Source organism: Plutella xylostella, chromosome 24 (genome assembly GCF_932276165.1).
Source record: "Plutella xylostella chromosome 24, ilPluXylo3.1, whole genome shotgun sequence".
NCBI classification, from domain to species: domain Eukaryota; kingdom Metazoa; phylum Arthropoda; class Insecta; order Lepidoptera; family Plutellidae; genus Plutella; species Plutella xylostella.
The window spans coordinates 3,463,022-3,477,973 of record NC_064004.1 but is presented as its reverse complement, the minus strand read 5'-3'; the positions used below and the strand labels follow the sequence as shown (position 1 = coordinate 3,477,973).

Here is a 14,952-nt window from a genome sequence, read left to right as displayed (position 1 = left end):
GGTTATGCTCTAACAGAGAATGGTGAAAATGGCACTAAATGTATGAACCAAAAGTTGATTAGTTATACCATATACCTACCAACAGGCAAAGGAGTGACAAAAAACTATTGCTCAAAGACATACTGTAAGTAACAGTTATTTTTGGATACAACTAATTAATGTTGTTTCCGTTCTTGGAATGAGATGAATAAAAGATTCACTTATTCTTAGTAATTTGATAAAAAATATACAGGCTGTTGCAAAAATTTCACCACAGATAGGTACTTTAGTAACTAGGGGTCACTTGCAATAACATATTATGTAGTCTGAGCCTATCTGAAACCTAGTTAAACATTGTGAGATATGGCGTTTCGACTTTCTCCGTGTTCGGCATCATAAGGGTCACAGTGACAGTTAAATAAAGTCCATTTTTCTCTCCACCTTTAATTTGCAAGGTGCGGGTGCCTATATAAATAGAGTGAGTCGCCCGCGCGCCTCAGTTGGTTTTTGATTTTTGAAGTGAACACTTCGGCAAAATGGCTCAATGTAGCCACGGTTCTCGTCGGCTTCGCTCCGACGGGGAAAAATATAATATTGAATTTGCGGAGTCCTCGCTGCCGGGAGCTGTAGCGTGATGCGGACCAGGCGGCGCGGGGCCTGCCGGCTGCTGCGCACGCAGCCATTGCTGAGGATTTCGCAACGAAGGTTTGAGTTGATAAGCCGTGAGTAAAATGCTATTATTTACTGCTTTTAAAAGCTCAGCCACTGGTCATAATGCTCCGGCGCTTGGGGTTTTTATCCCACGCAGTAGGGTCCGATTCAATAGTCGTGGTGATGATTGATCACATATTCCGGTCCTACTAGTGGCGCTTGAGCTAGATACTTACATTAATGACCGCTTTAAGTAAAGCATATGTTAATTTTATACAGGAAAAAATAATAAAAATATATTTTTCTACCCTCAATTTCTAATATTTTTAGAAAACAGTTGATAAAAACTTTGCTATTACAATAATGCACTTGATTATAGCTTATGTAAGGCTTTACAAACAGGAGCTTTCCAGGACCGTCATAGGATTTTTTACAGGAAGCACGTGGCTCCGAGTTTCAGTATGTTGGGACATTGCGGCATGTGCGGTGAGTAATGTGATCCGCCGGTACCTACCCGCTGAGGGTAGGCAGGCCGATTCGGTGAAATTGAAGTTTCGTGTAACCTGCACCCGGCCCTGTGCTCCTGCGCTGGCCGCCGTCTCGTGGCACCTGCATCGCAGCATACACCCGGCCCTGTGCTCCTGCGCTGGCCGCCGTCTCGTGCCACCTGCATCGCAGCGTACACCCGGTCCTGGCCCTGGCCACCGGTTTGTGGTACCTGCATCGCTGCATAGACCCAGCCATGCACTCCTGCCCTGGCGGCTGTACACCCGGTCCTGGCCCTGGCCACCGTTTTGTGCCACCTGCATCGCAGCGTACACCCGGTCCTGGCCCTGGCCACCGGTTTGTGCTATCTGCATCGCTGCATAGACCCAGCCATGTACTCCTGCCCTGGCGGCTGTGTTGTCCCACCTGCATCGCTGCGCACACCTGGCACTCCTGTTCTGGTTGCCAGATCCAAACGCCCCCTGTCTGGGAAGAGATTTTATGCTCAGCGGAACCGCCTGCACTATTGCTAGCACGGTCATCATCATCATCAGCCATCATTATGAGTGACTTATTTAGAAGGTATCGAGTAACGTGCGCTATTCATCAGTGATTTTGGCATATGCAGACGAACGTTTACTGCCAAGGTTGGTCATGTTAGCCATACAAGGGCACAGCAACGAAGCCTGAGTAACCACCAGCAGTCTCCGTAGCCGCATCGGCATGGATGACGACAAATCGGGTAACGTGCACCGCTTCTAAAAGTGTTATAGCACTTCAATTTGATGCCTCCGCTGAGGTAGGGTATTCTATTAAAGCAGCTTTCTTCTGAACTGCCCAAAGTGACCTGTAGACTGCTCCTGCACGCGTAGCACAGTATGGCTGCGACAAGATATAAATGACAGCTAGTTGCAACAAATTGCGTGATATCAGTTGTCCTCACAAACGCTAACATGGCCAACACGAAATAATCACTAAAAGATGTGAGTTACAATTTTGACAGCGAGATTGGAAGATTTGTCTTATTTCCTAACATGGGTGTACCAATTTGGCCACACATGTCTCAGTTTGACATTTGTTTAGGTAGCATTTTATCACTCAAATTCGAAGGTGGTGATAACATGTGACACAAATTATTATTTGTTTAGTTTTTGTTAATTTCATCGTTGCTCTACAAGAAGAGATGCAGGAAAGGAAAATTACTATAATACTTATAGGGAGGATGATCCGGGACTCTAATAACCCGTTGAAAATGCTTTAAAAACAACATTTGTCAAAACACATCCTCTTTTTATTTGACTAAAATTATATATCATATTACTTATATGTAGCGGTGTTAGCTCAGACGGGTAAGCGCCCGCCCCTCACGGAAGAGATGTGGATTCAAATCCTGTCGCTGACATGTGCTAATAAGTTAGATAGATAGACATTAATTTGTTCCACTTAAACATTTGTACACTTAAATTAAGAGGCGAAATGTGTGTGTTGAAGCAGACCAAAAGGGAAGCAACTCAGCGCATATGTTTGCCCTTAGGAACAAACCACAGATTTTCAGTTGTCTCTCATACTTATACTTCAAGTTTGCCTATTCACGTCAAAGTATGTAGGTAATGAAGTAACTAATTGAATAGTTTGAATGATAAATATAGAGTTCACGAAATGTAAATAATATAAACTGTACATTGAATACATCTGGCACACCGGGCAGTCAGCGACTCATTCTAATCCTTCACCACAGTGACAAACCCTAGTCAGGATTTATTATTTATCAACAACAAATGAACAACACACTAACTGAGATGAAGTGGCTAATTGAATAGTTTGAATGCTAAATGTGGAGTTCATGAAGTGTAAATCATATAAACGGTACATTGAATACATCCGGCACACCGGGTAGTCAGCGACTAATCCTTTCACTACAGTGACAAACCCTAGTCAGGCTTTATTATTTATCAACTACACACTAACTATAAAAAAATAAGTGGGTATGCTAGCATGTACTTACAACTATCTTAAATGGTTATAAAAATATAAAATTTTCTTTAGGTAAAACATTTATTAAACTTTTAATTAATAAATTATAAAAAGTATACTATTTCGCACACCATAAAAGCATATTAGGTATTCTTAGTTATCAACTATCACAATAATCAGTCTGAACTTTGCAAATATCAGTCATCAAATGGGTCTCATAGTATGTATGCCAAGTTTTTCAACTTTTTCAGTTCGGTGCCGCTCCAGTTCATTGTTTCACCACAAGGTTGCTGATGTCATCTGACCATCATTCAGCACCACCATTCACCATTCATGTGGTTTCTGCCAACAAGAGCTCTCCAACCGTGTCTAGGCCATCAATTTCTGACCAGTTTTGACCATCTTCCGTCTTGCCTACAAGCCAATTTCAATGTTCTGTAACAAACAAAAATGTTTCATTAGATTTTAGTTATAGGTACTTATGCACGCGTAGCACAGTATGGCGGTGACAAGATATAAATGACAGCTAGTTGCAACAAATTGTGTGATACCAGTTGTCCTCACAAACGCTAACATGGCCAACACGAAATAATCACTACAAGATGTGAGTTACAATTTTGACAGCGAGATTGGAAGATTTGTCTTATTTCCTAACATGGGTGTACCAATTTATCCACACATGTCTCAGTTTGACATTTGTTTAGGTAGCATTATATCACTCAAGTTCGAAGGTGGTGATAACATGTGACACAAATTATTATTTGTTTAGTTTTTGTTAATTTCATCCTTGCTCTACAAGAAGAGATGCAGGAAAGGAAAATTACTATAATACTTATAGGGAGGATGATCTGGGACTCTAATAACCCATTGAAAATGCTTTAAAAACAACATTTGTCAAAACACAATCCTCTTTTTTAATTGACTAAAATTATATATCTTTTACTTATATGTAGCGGTGTTAGCTCAGACGGGTAAGCGCCCGCCCCTCACGGAAGAGATGTGGATTCAAATCCTGTCGCTGACATGTGCTAATAAGTTAGATAGACATTAATTTGTTCCACTTAAACATTTGTACAGTTAAATTAAGAGGCGAAATGTGTGTGTTGAAGCAGACCAAAAGGGAAGCAACTCAGCGCATATGTTTGCCCTTAGGAACAAACCACAGATTTTCAGTTGTCTCCCATACTTATACTTTAAGTTTGCCTATTCACGTCAAAGTATGTAGGTAATGAAGTGGCTAATTGAATAGTTTGAATGCTAAATATAGAGTTCACGAAATTTAAATCATATAAACTCTACATTGAATACATCCGGCACACCGGGCAGTCAGCGACTCATTCTAATCCTTCACCACAGCGACAAACCCTAGTCAGGCTTTATGATTTATCAACAACATCTGAACAACACACTAACTGAGATGAAGTGGCTAATTGAATAGTTTGAATGCTAAATGTGGAGTTCATGAAGTGTAAATCATATAAACTGTACATTGAATACATCCGGCACACCGGGTAGTCAGCGACTGATTCTAATCCACACACCGGGTAGTCAGCGACTAATCCTTTCACCACAGTGACAAACCCTAGTCAGGCTTTATTATTTATCAACTACACACTAACTATAAAAAAATAAGTGGGTATGCTAGCATGTACAACTAAATTAAACGGTTATAAAAATATAATATTTTCTTTAGGTAAGTAAAACATTTATTAAACTTTTAATTAATAAATTATAAAAAGTATACTATTTCACACACCATAAAAGCATATTAGGTATTCTTAGTTATCAACTATCACAATAATCAGTCTGAACTTGGCTTATATCAGTCATAAAATGGGTCTCATAGTATGTATGCCAAGTTCTTCAACTTTTTCAGTTCGGTGCCGCTCGGGTTCATTGTATCACCACAAGGTTGCTGATGTCATCTGACCATCTTCAGGTGATTTCTGCCAACAAGAGCTCTCCAACCGTGTCTAGGCCATCAATTTCTGACCGGTTTTGACCATCTTCCGTCTTGCCTACAAGCCAATTTCAATGTTCTGTAACAAACAAAAATGTTTCATTAGACTTTAGTTATACTTATGAACTAAGATTATGACTCCTATTGTCATCTTCATCATCATCATAACCCATCACGTACCCACTGCTGGGGTACAGGTTTCCTTCCAATGAAGGAAGGGTTTAGGCCTAGCCGACCAAGTAGTGCCATGTGAAAAAAGTTTTTTAAGTTGTTTTGTGTGCATATGCCCAATTATAATAACATGTCACGGGTACTGGCACTTACCTTAACTGTTTTTTTCCTTCCATTGATTATATAAATATTATTCAGACAGGCCGTGGGACATGCATCGAAGATGATATTCTGCTGCGCCCATCAGGATCCTGCCCGGGCATTTTTCTCAAGGCCTTCTAGCTCCTGGGTCCGGGTAGACAGTGGGTGGGTCATCAGTCAGGTGGCATGCTGTTTTTGTTCTTCGTCTCAGGGATCCGTTGCATCGACGGCTGCCGATAGCAGGAGCTCCCAAGGAATCTGAGCGTGCTTGGTCGGGAGCAAGCTTGGTTGTATATCATTTGATGAGACGATGTCCAAGAAACTCAATAAAGTAGTTTAATGAGCCAATATGAATCCATGGGGTAGCGCAAAGCAAAGTAATATTACCAAAACATTACAGTTCATTACACTCGAAACTCTCGAAAGCACCAAACAGTCAAAATTTTCTTCAAGTTTGACGTTTGGTGACATTTTAATTGTCAAAAAACCATAGACAATACAAACAACAACCACAAATGAGAGATTTTCGGAAAAAAATAACATTTGAAAAACCTATTTGCACAGAGCAGAAAAGTTACAGTGTCACTGGGACTAATGCCCAATCACCATCAATCACACAAATAAAATGAGTCCCATGTACACCCTATGCTAACATTTAAGACTGATATCAAAAAGTGACTCAATTTAATCAGTCACTTCACATGTTGTCTTATTATGGCCATACTAGCCGTGATGAACTAAGATTATGACTCCTATTGTCATCTTCATCATCATCATAACCCATCACGTCCCCACTGCTGGTACGGGTTTCCTTCCAATGAAGGAAGGGTTTAGGCCTAGCCGACCAAGTAGTGCCATGTGAAAAAAAAAATTTGAGTTGTTTTGTGTGCATATGCCCAATTATAATAAGATGTCACGGGTACTGGCACTTACCTACTGTTTTTTCCTTCCATTGATTATATAAATATTATTCAGTCAGGCCGTGGGACAAGCATCGAAGATGATATTCTGCTGCGCCCGTCATGATCCTGCCCGGGCTTTTTTCTCAAGGCCTTCTAGCTCCTGGGTCCGGGTAGACAGTGGGTGGGTCATCAGTCAGGTGGCATGCTGTTTTTGTTCTTCGTCTCAGGGATCCGATGCATCGACGGCTGCCGATAGCAGGAGCTCCCAAGGAATCTGAGCGTGCTTGGTCGGGAGCAAGCTTGGTCGTATATCATTTGATGAGACGATGTCCAAGAAACTCAATAAAGTAGTTTAATGAGCCAATATGAATCCATGGGGTAGCGCAAAGCAAAGTAATATTACCAAAATAATACACTCGAAACTCTCGAAAGCCCCAAACAGTCAAAATTTTCTTCAAGTTTGACGTTTGGTGACATTTTAATTGTCAAAAAACCATAGACAATACAAACAACAACCACAAATGAGAGATTTTCGGAAAAAAATAACATTTGAAAAACTTATTTGCACAGAGCAGAAAAGTTACAGTGTCACTGGGACTAATTCCGAATCACACAAATAAAACGAGTCCCATGTACCCCCTATGCTAACATTTAAGACTGATATCAAAAAGTGACTCAATTTAATCAGTCACTTCACATGTTGTCTTATTATGGCCATACTAGCCGTGCTGGGGATAGTTGTGCAATCAATTTTTTATTTCGATGTCTCTGCTGAAGAAACTGTCTAATGCAGCTTTTGTTCTAAACTGCCTAAAGATCATTGGACTGCTCATGGGAATGGTGACGCACGGTAAGTACAGGAGCGTTACTCTATATTGATGAGAAACGAACGAACGAGAGCTGTCGTGCAATCGGCACGTTTAATACATACAAACAGATAGAGCGGCTCGCGCCGCAGTACACTGAAAGTTCGTTTTTCGTCATATAAAGTGACCCCCCCCCAGACACTATCTTAAGTGTCATGACACATCGGCAGATTCCAGCTTTGAGTCTTTTCTTTTCTCGGCTGTGAGCAAAGTGAATCCCACCGGCGAGTGTTCAACCTAAAAGCACTGAGCTAATTCCTGATTTCGTGAAAGTCGCTGTTGCTATACAATACCGCTTCACAAGTTACCGAATTTATTATGATCCTACTGTCGGGTGATCATGATCGGAGTGTCATCGCGGTTTCTGAGTGGCACCATATTAGCTGTCTTCCTTATGTCCCAGTGGATTGTGAGTGTGTATCCGAGCTCTTTGTTGAAAAATGCGTGAACCTCCTACGCAGCAGCTGTCTACTAGTTGTGTATCGAATAAATCGAGTAACGGTGCTCTTGCACGAGACGACTACCTTTTGGTAAAATTATAACTTCCACTATTCTGGGTACAGGCATATACCTACTGTGTACTGTGTATCACATCACGTGTAGCCGCGGCCCTACTCAATGTATGGGGCTAGATAATAAACAATGGCAGTCGTCATTAAATTTCTATGAATTTCGAAGGTCATCATTTGGAGCACAATCCAAAGGGTGAAAGTACCTATTCATGCCTAAACGGATTCTCTAATGAAAATGTATTTTTAATTCGATTCTGGCGCAAACGTTTCATAACTATTTTTCAACACTGTATCTGCTGAAACTACTTAGACTGACTGGTTAAGATGCAGACGTGCCGTTTTCACAATTCCATTTTGAGTAATCCTCAACTGTTTTATGGATCTTTCAGTTAGTTACGTAACTAGTTACCAAGTAAAAAATTACTTGTGTCATGCTCGTACTCGCATCTCATTTAGGAGCTCTCTGGCCTCTAGCTGAAGGCTAGAACTGGTATATATATCTACTAAGCTAGTACAGAGTTATAACCGGGCAGCGGTGACGTGGTAGCTGCTTGATTTATTAGAGTTTGCGGAAAACTTTCTAAATAAGTAATAATTATTAGTCATAATATTAACTCTTCGCAGTTCTTTCAGAATGCAATACCAGGTCGCTGAAGTAGGTAACCTTCCTTAGCTGGACAACAACAACAAGCCTTTTTGTTTTAAAGAATGTCAGTTATTCGCCGTTCCACTGTCATATCGATGTCCAAGGACTTTTTCTTGGGTATAGCTAACTAACTACCTAAGTTTACCTATAGATAGCCGCAAGCTATCTGCTGTTGGCGAACGGTCAGTTCTGATTGATAAGTCAGGCTCGAGGTGGCTCGTCCAACTGTCCATGTTCCCGCCACCATGATTGTTGCTTCCACAGATTAGAGAGTCTATGTTGGCTGTCGTTGCATCAGGTCTGATCAGGTACAACTAACATCTTTACGTACCATCTTTATTTAATCGAGCTATTTTATTTTGTTTTATCTAGGTTGACTTAATGGTTTCAAAATCGAACCTACAACAATGTAAGTAGGTACTTACCTACCTACGTACCTTTGAAGTTGCAACAAGGCGAAGCCTTAAGGTTTTGGCCGAGACCTGCCCTTAGTGTTGACGAACATACCTAAAGGTGACCTTGTTAATGTTTTTCATATGAAGTACTGAACATTTTACTTATCCTGGTGGCATGACTGATCATTTAATTACCCAGTTAAGACATGTTAGCCGGGTTTCATTTATCAACTATTATAATTGTTATTGTTGTGTTAATCAATCTTTAATAATTGATGTCATCTACCAAGGAATGCTGCCAGAGCTCATAATATTCACACATGATGATACAGAATGATAGTAGCCCACAAAATCGGTGCAAAGGCTTATAAAATAACTTTCCTTCCTAGTAGGACTGCACAGGAACTCGTTAACCGCCGAGTTAGTGAGAATACAAAATTAGACTGTGTGTTACTTGTCAATCTAGAATATGAATATAGTGACCTGCATCATGTTTTGAAAAACTGAATACTTAGTTATCCGCCAGTGTCACAGCCTTCATCTAATCTTTTCCAGTAGCTGATGAGACTGAGATATTTAGTAAAATTATCTTCCCTTCAAGCACCACTCCTCGTTCCAAGGACTAGATGCCGCGCCAGGTTTTGCAGGCCGTGTCGTCGTACGGGGCTGACTGAGCAGGTCCTCGAGGCTCCAGGGTCAGCTGCTGCATTTCTGAGGTCAGTCCAGAATTACATACCCTAGTCAGCATGTGCTGACCTGAGCCCCAGCGGCCTGGATCGATATTCTACACTTTACAGCTTTTAAATATTGTTGCAAAGTATTTCACTGGTTCCATCCATTCGGCTAGTGTATGTTAAAAATATTGCCTTGACAATAACAAGATTTTGATCAATAATTACTTATAAGTATTGCTTTCGAAGAGGCACTGTGTGTATCCATATGTATAAATACCTACCTATATGTATAGGTACATACCTTCCATAACTTTCTGACAAGTCAGGAATAATAAGGAAGTACTTAAGTCTTATGTATACTTATACCTTTCTTTTTAGTATATCTATTACATAGAGCTCTATTACCTACCTTTTTTTTCGCCAGGTGGCGCTGTAGTCAACAACATAATAAATTTACCGATCGTAATTAACTTCGTAAAATAATTTATAAAAAAACAGATTTCAGCATCAAATACAGATCCAGTCAATTCAGTTAGTGCCAAATAGTGCCATCTAGTGTTTTCAGTGCATAAATCTGAGTATTAGTGCATATTTGTGTGATACATATTGGCATACAAAACGTAAACAAACTAAAGTTTTTACGTTACTCTGCATCTGCCAATACAATCTGCAAGATCTGACTGCTGATTCCCTGTGAGTAATAGATGTTAAGACTCAACAAATACAAAAATACAGAAAATATCCAAATATTTACACTACATACCAATTAATCGCAATATTGGGTAGAAGTAATAAACTTTAAAACGGCCATCTACACTTAGAAAACTACCATTGAGCGCCATCTATGATCGGATAGCCGTACTAACACAACAACTGTTGTTGTACTCAATAAGAAGAGTACCTGATACAAGGCTAAACCAATAGAGGGCCAAAAAGCCGATAATAAAAGTTTGCCAAGGCAGTATATTGCTTTTTCTTTCTTTTGCAAAACTAAAAACTAAATATGAACTGTTTTGAATGTAAAACACAAGTTAAACCCGAAGAAGTTCTGAAATGTAACGCATGTTCAAATACACACCATTACCATTGTATTGGACTACTAGAAGTAGACTTCAAGAAAATATTGCCCATGAATAAGGGAAAATGGAAATGTCCGTCATGTAAACAAAGGAAAACTCAAGACAAACTTAATAGCCCTATTGTCCTAAACAAAGTCAATGAACCCATGTCTTCAATCGTCAATCTAGATGGAAATAGTATCATAGTACTCATGAACAAAAACTTTGACACCGTAAAACTAATGATAGAAGACCTGCGCGCGGATATTAATAACAAATGGTCCAAAATATCTGAGACAGTCGCTACATGGGAGTCAAACTTCATACAAATGGAATCTACCGTGGCGGCCCTGGTAACGGCCAATGAAAAACTCTCCAGTGAGAATGACACACTTCGCAATGACGTACAATCTCTTAAAAGTCATGTGGAGGAGTTAGAGCAAAGGTCCCGCAACGCTAACATAGAAATACAAAATGTCCCTGAACGAAAGGGTGAGAATCTAATGCACGTTATAGAATCAATCGGTGCAGTTATTGGCCACCCTATACCCCCCACGCAAGTTAAGGACGTGCACAGGGTGGCCCACAATGCAAAATCTGATCGCCCTAAAAATATAATTGTGCAACTCGCTACAAGGCATGTTCGTAACGACGTCCTAGCAGCAGCAAGAGTGCGCAGAGGACTCACCGTAGCGCAATTACAAAAGGCAATGGGAGGTACACCTACGAGTGGACTAGCAGCTTCTGAAAGCCGAGCGCACGACCAGAATATCTATATAAAAGAACACCTAACGCTGAAAAACAAAATTTTGTACGCCGAGGCCCGTAAAGCTAAGAAGGAAAAAAACTATAAGTTCGTTTGGATTAAAAACGCTACCATCCTTATGCGTAAGACGGATGATTCACGAGTAGTAACGATCCGTAACTCGGAGGATTTGCTCAAACTCTGACTTTTTATTTCATGCAATTGGCTCGCATATACTATTATGTGTCCCTATACCACTACTCTGCTCATACTGTAATAGACCAAATAAAAATAGTTAGTAAATTCAAATATGAGTGCCATCCATTATACTTTCTTATGTCCTACAAACAAACAAAATATGTACCTGTACTAAGTAAATTTTCAATAGAATAAACAATTTAAATATTTATTACCAAAACTGTGGTGGTTTACGTAGCAAGTTGGCCGACTTAAGACTTTCAATATTGAATACGGACTTTGACATTATTATTATCACTGAAACATGGTTGCGATTAGGGATATATGACTCTGAGTTAGTAGACGATAGGTACAATATTTATCGTAGAGACCGTGATTTATCACTAACGACTAAACTAGACGGAGGTGGAATATTTGTCGCTATTAAGAAGTCTATATCAGCTACTAGAAGATTTGACTTGGAGGACTCAATTAATGAGGACATAATCATCACTCTACCGACACAGCAAGGCTCCACTCTTCTTTTATCGGTTAATTACATACCACCCAAATCAAGGACACATGTATACGAAAAAATACTAAATAAAATTCAAAATGTATACTCATCATACCCAGAATTTACATACTGTATGGTAGGCGATTTCAATATCCCAGACCTTGAGTGGATTCCTAATAATACAGATAGAGCTCTTCATCCATCTCAGCCAACTAACGAAATTCATAAATTACTTACTAATACTCTCACACTAATGAAACTCTATCAGTACAATAGTTGTTTGAATGGAAATGGGCGTATCCTTGATTTACTGCTATGCAACATTCCTTGTAAATGTGTTAGATCTGGAGTGGAGCTGTCCCGACCCGGGCCTCACCACCCTCCGATTGAGTTTAACATGGAGCGATCAGCACAGAAAACTATTCCGTCTAAATATGTGTCTAAGTATAATTTTTACAAAGCAGATTACCCGTCAATTCGTGAACAACTCCAAACTATCGATTGGGATAACACATTAAAAAACATGTCAGCTTCTCAATCCGTGGATAAGTTTTATGAAATTTTATATGAAATTCTAAATAATAATGTACCATTAAAAAGGAACACCCAGGCAAAATATCCGAAGTGGTTTTCCCCAGCACTTAAATCTTCATTGAAGCGAAAGCTTAAATTGTGGAAAAGATGGAAGACTTACCAATCATTATCAGACTACGCTGAGTACTCCCTCCTTCGTACTAGATGCAAGCTGCTTCTTGCGGACTGCTCTCGAGCGTATATTTTGGATACGGAACTAGCTATACCAAAAACCATCAAAAGCTTCTGGCAGTACGTAAAATCACTCAAGAAAAATAGCTCGGGGTATCCTAGTACTATGTCACTCGGAGACAGTTCATCCAGCAATCCAGAACAGATAGCTGAGATGTTTGGAACTTTCTTTTCATCCGTATTCGAACCTACAAATACTATGAACCAGCTTGATTTGGATAGTCTTCCATCTAACCCCCTGGCTGACAACATAACCACACTACACCTACATCTACATAAAGTCGAGATTGCATTAAAAAACTTAGATGTTAACAAGGGCGCAGGCCCAGACGGAATAAGTGCATTATTTTTAAAAAATGTTTTCTCTGAAGTGGCTTACCCCCTCTACCTAATTTTTTACAAATGCATAACAGAAGGCTCATTCCCACATAGATGGAAAATAGCACACGTTACCCCAATTCATAAATCCGGTCCCAAAGCTGAAATACCCAATTATAGACCCATATCTAATATTTCTACCATCCCCAAACTATGTGAATCTATGGTCCACGATGCTCTATACCCTCTGGTTCAATCGCATATCAACCAACAGCAGCATGGTTTTATGAAAAAGAAATCTGTAGGTACGAATCTATTACTTTATTCTACTTACCTATTTAAAGCATTAGACGACGGTCTTCAAGTAGACGCCATCTATACGGACTTCCGTAAAGCGTTCGATAAAGTTGACCATATGTTACTACTAGAAAAACTTTCTTACAACGGAATAAAAGGCAATCTGCTGAAATGGTTCGCGTCGTACATAGAGAATAGATTCCAAATTATAACCATAAATGGTTATTGCTCAGAGAAGAAATTGGTATCTTCTGGAGTAGTTCAAGGCTCTATATTAGGGCCTCTACAATATTTGCTCTTTATAAACGAAATAAACGAGTGTTTCCGTAACTCTAACATACTATCGTTTGCGGACGACTTAAAAATATTTAGAATTGTTAAAGATGAAAATGACTGTACTCTTATCCAGGAGGACTTAAATAGGTTTAACGAGTTCTGTACACAACATAAGCTACAACTGGCGTACGAAAAATGCCAACAAATCTCTTTCACTAGAAAACGCATTAAAACAAACTACACCTACAATATCGGAGGGGTGAATGTAAATAAAGTCAGTATCGTGCGAGACCTCGGGGTTATGTTCGACGAGAAACTCACATTTAACGAACATATAGAACATATTTGTAAGAAAGCTTATCAAATGCTTGGGTTCGTGCTGAGAATTTCAAAACCTTTCAAACAAGTTTCCACATACATAACACTATACCAGTCATTAGTACGATCCCAATTTGACTTTGCATCAGTTGTGTGGAACCCACACTATGCAGTTCATTCAAATAAACTTGAAAGTATTCAAAAAAGGTTTGTCAAGGCTCTACATTTCAGGCTGACACACTCCCGAGGGCACTACGCTGATCTCCTAGCTCTCTACAAACTGCAGCGACTTAGTGATAGACGGACTTTACTGGACGCAATGACTCTCTACAATGTATGTAACAACCTCTACGACTGTCCCGCCTTACTGGAACACATACACTACAGAGCACCCTCGCGACCATCGCGATCCAAGGCCTTGTTCTCCCTGGACGCCGCGCGGACCAACAGCGGTAGTCGAGCACCTCTGAGACGGATGTGTGAGACGTATAATAAAGTACTCCACCCAGTTGACTTATTCACTATGAGTAAATTGAAATTCAAAAATCAAATAAGGTGTATACTGGATGATACTCAAAATGCGAAGCCTAGTAAATAATATAGTAGGTACTTACTAAAAATACTGTAGATATAGATTTTCAAAATTATGTATAATAATGTAGAATTTTCAATTTAATTTAATTAGACAATAATTTTATAATGTATAATAATTAGGATGCATGATTTATTTTCCCTTTTAATAAATTGCATGCTTAATTTTAGTCATAAATATTTTTATATCTACTAAATTAATTCTAAAATGTCACCAAATAAAGTATTATAATATTATATCCCTGAGAAAAATGTTCAAGGAAGTAGATTTAAGCATTTATTTTATATCCGTCTGCATATTACTCTCTGTGATCTATTTCTGTTATTTTTCCTAAATAAATAAATAAATAAATAAATAAATAAATAGAAATCTATGCATTATAAATTTATAGATTCAAATATTTACCTACTGATATACTCATCAGTAGCTTATGGGTCACAGTTGGTTTTCTCTCCACCATGCGATAATAAACACATCTCACAATGTTTAACTAGGTTTCAGATAGGCTCAGACTACATAATAGACGCATTTT

The 14,952-nt window shown here is 39.3% G+C and overlaps 1 long non-coding RNA gene across 1 annotated transcript; it reads right to left on the bottom strand.

The window, feature by feature from the left end:
* Positions 1–4,773: 4,773 nt before the first annotated feature.
* Positions 4,774–6,991, bottom strand: LOC125490519. Its single transcript, XR_007267731.1, has 2 exons — positions 6,296–6,991; positions 4,774–5,129 (listed from the first exon to the last, which is right to left on the bottom strand). It is a non-coding gene; the product is annotated as an uncharacterized LOC125490519 (long non-coding RNA).
* Between the last annotated feature and the right edge of the window lie 7,961 nt (positions 6,992–14,952).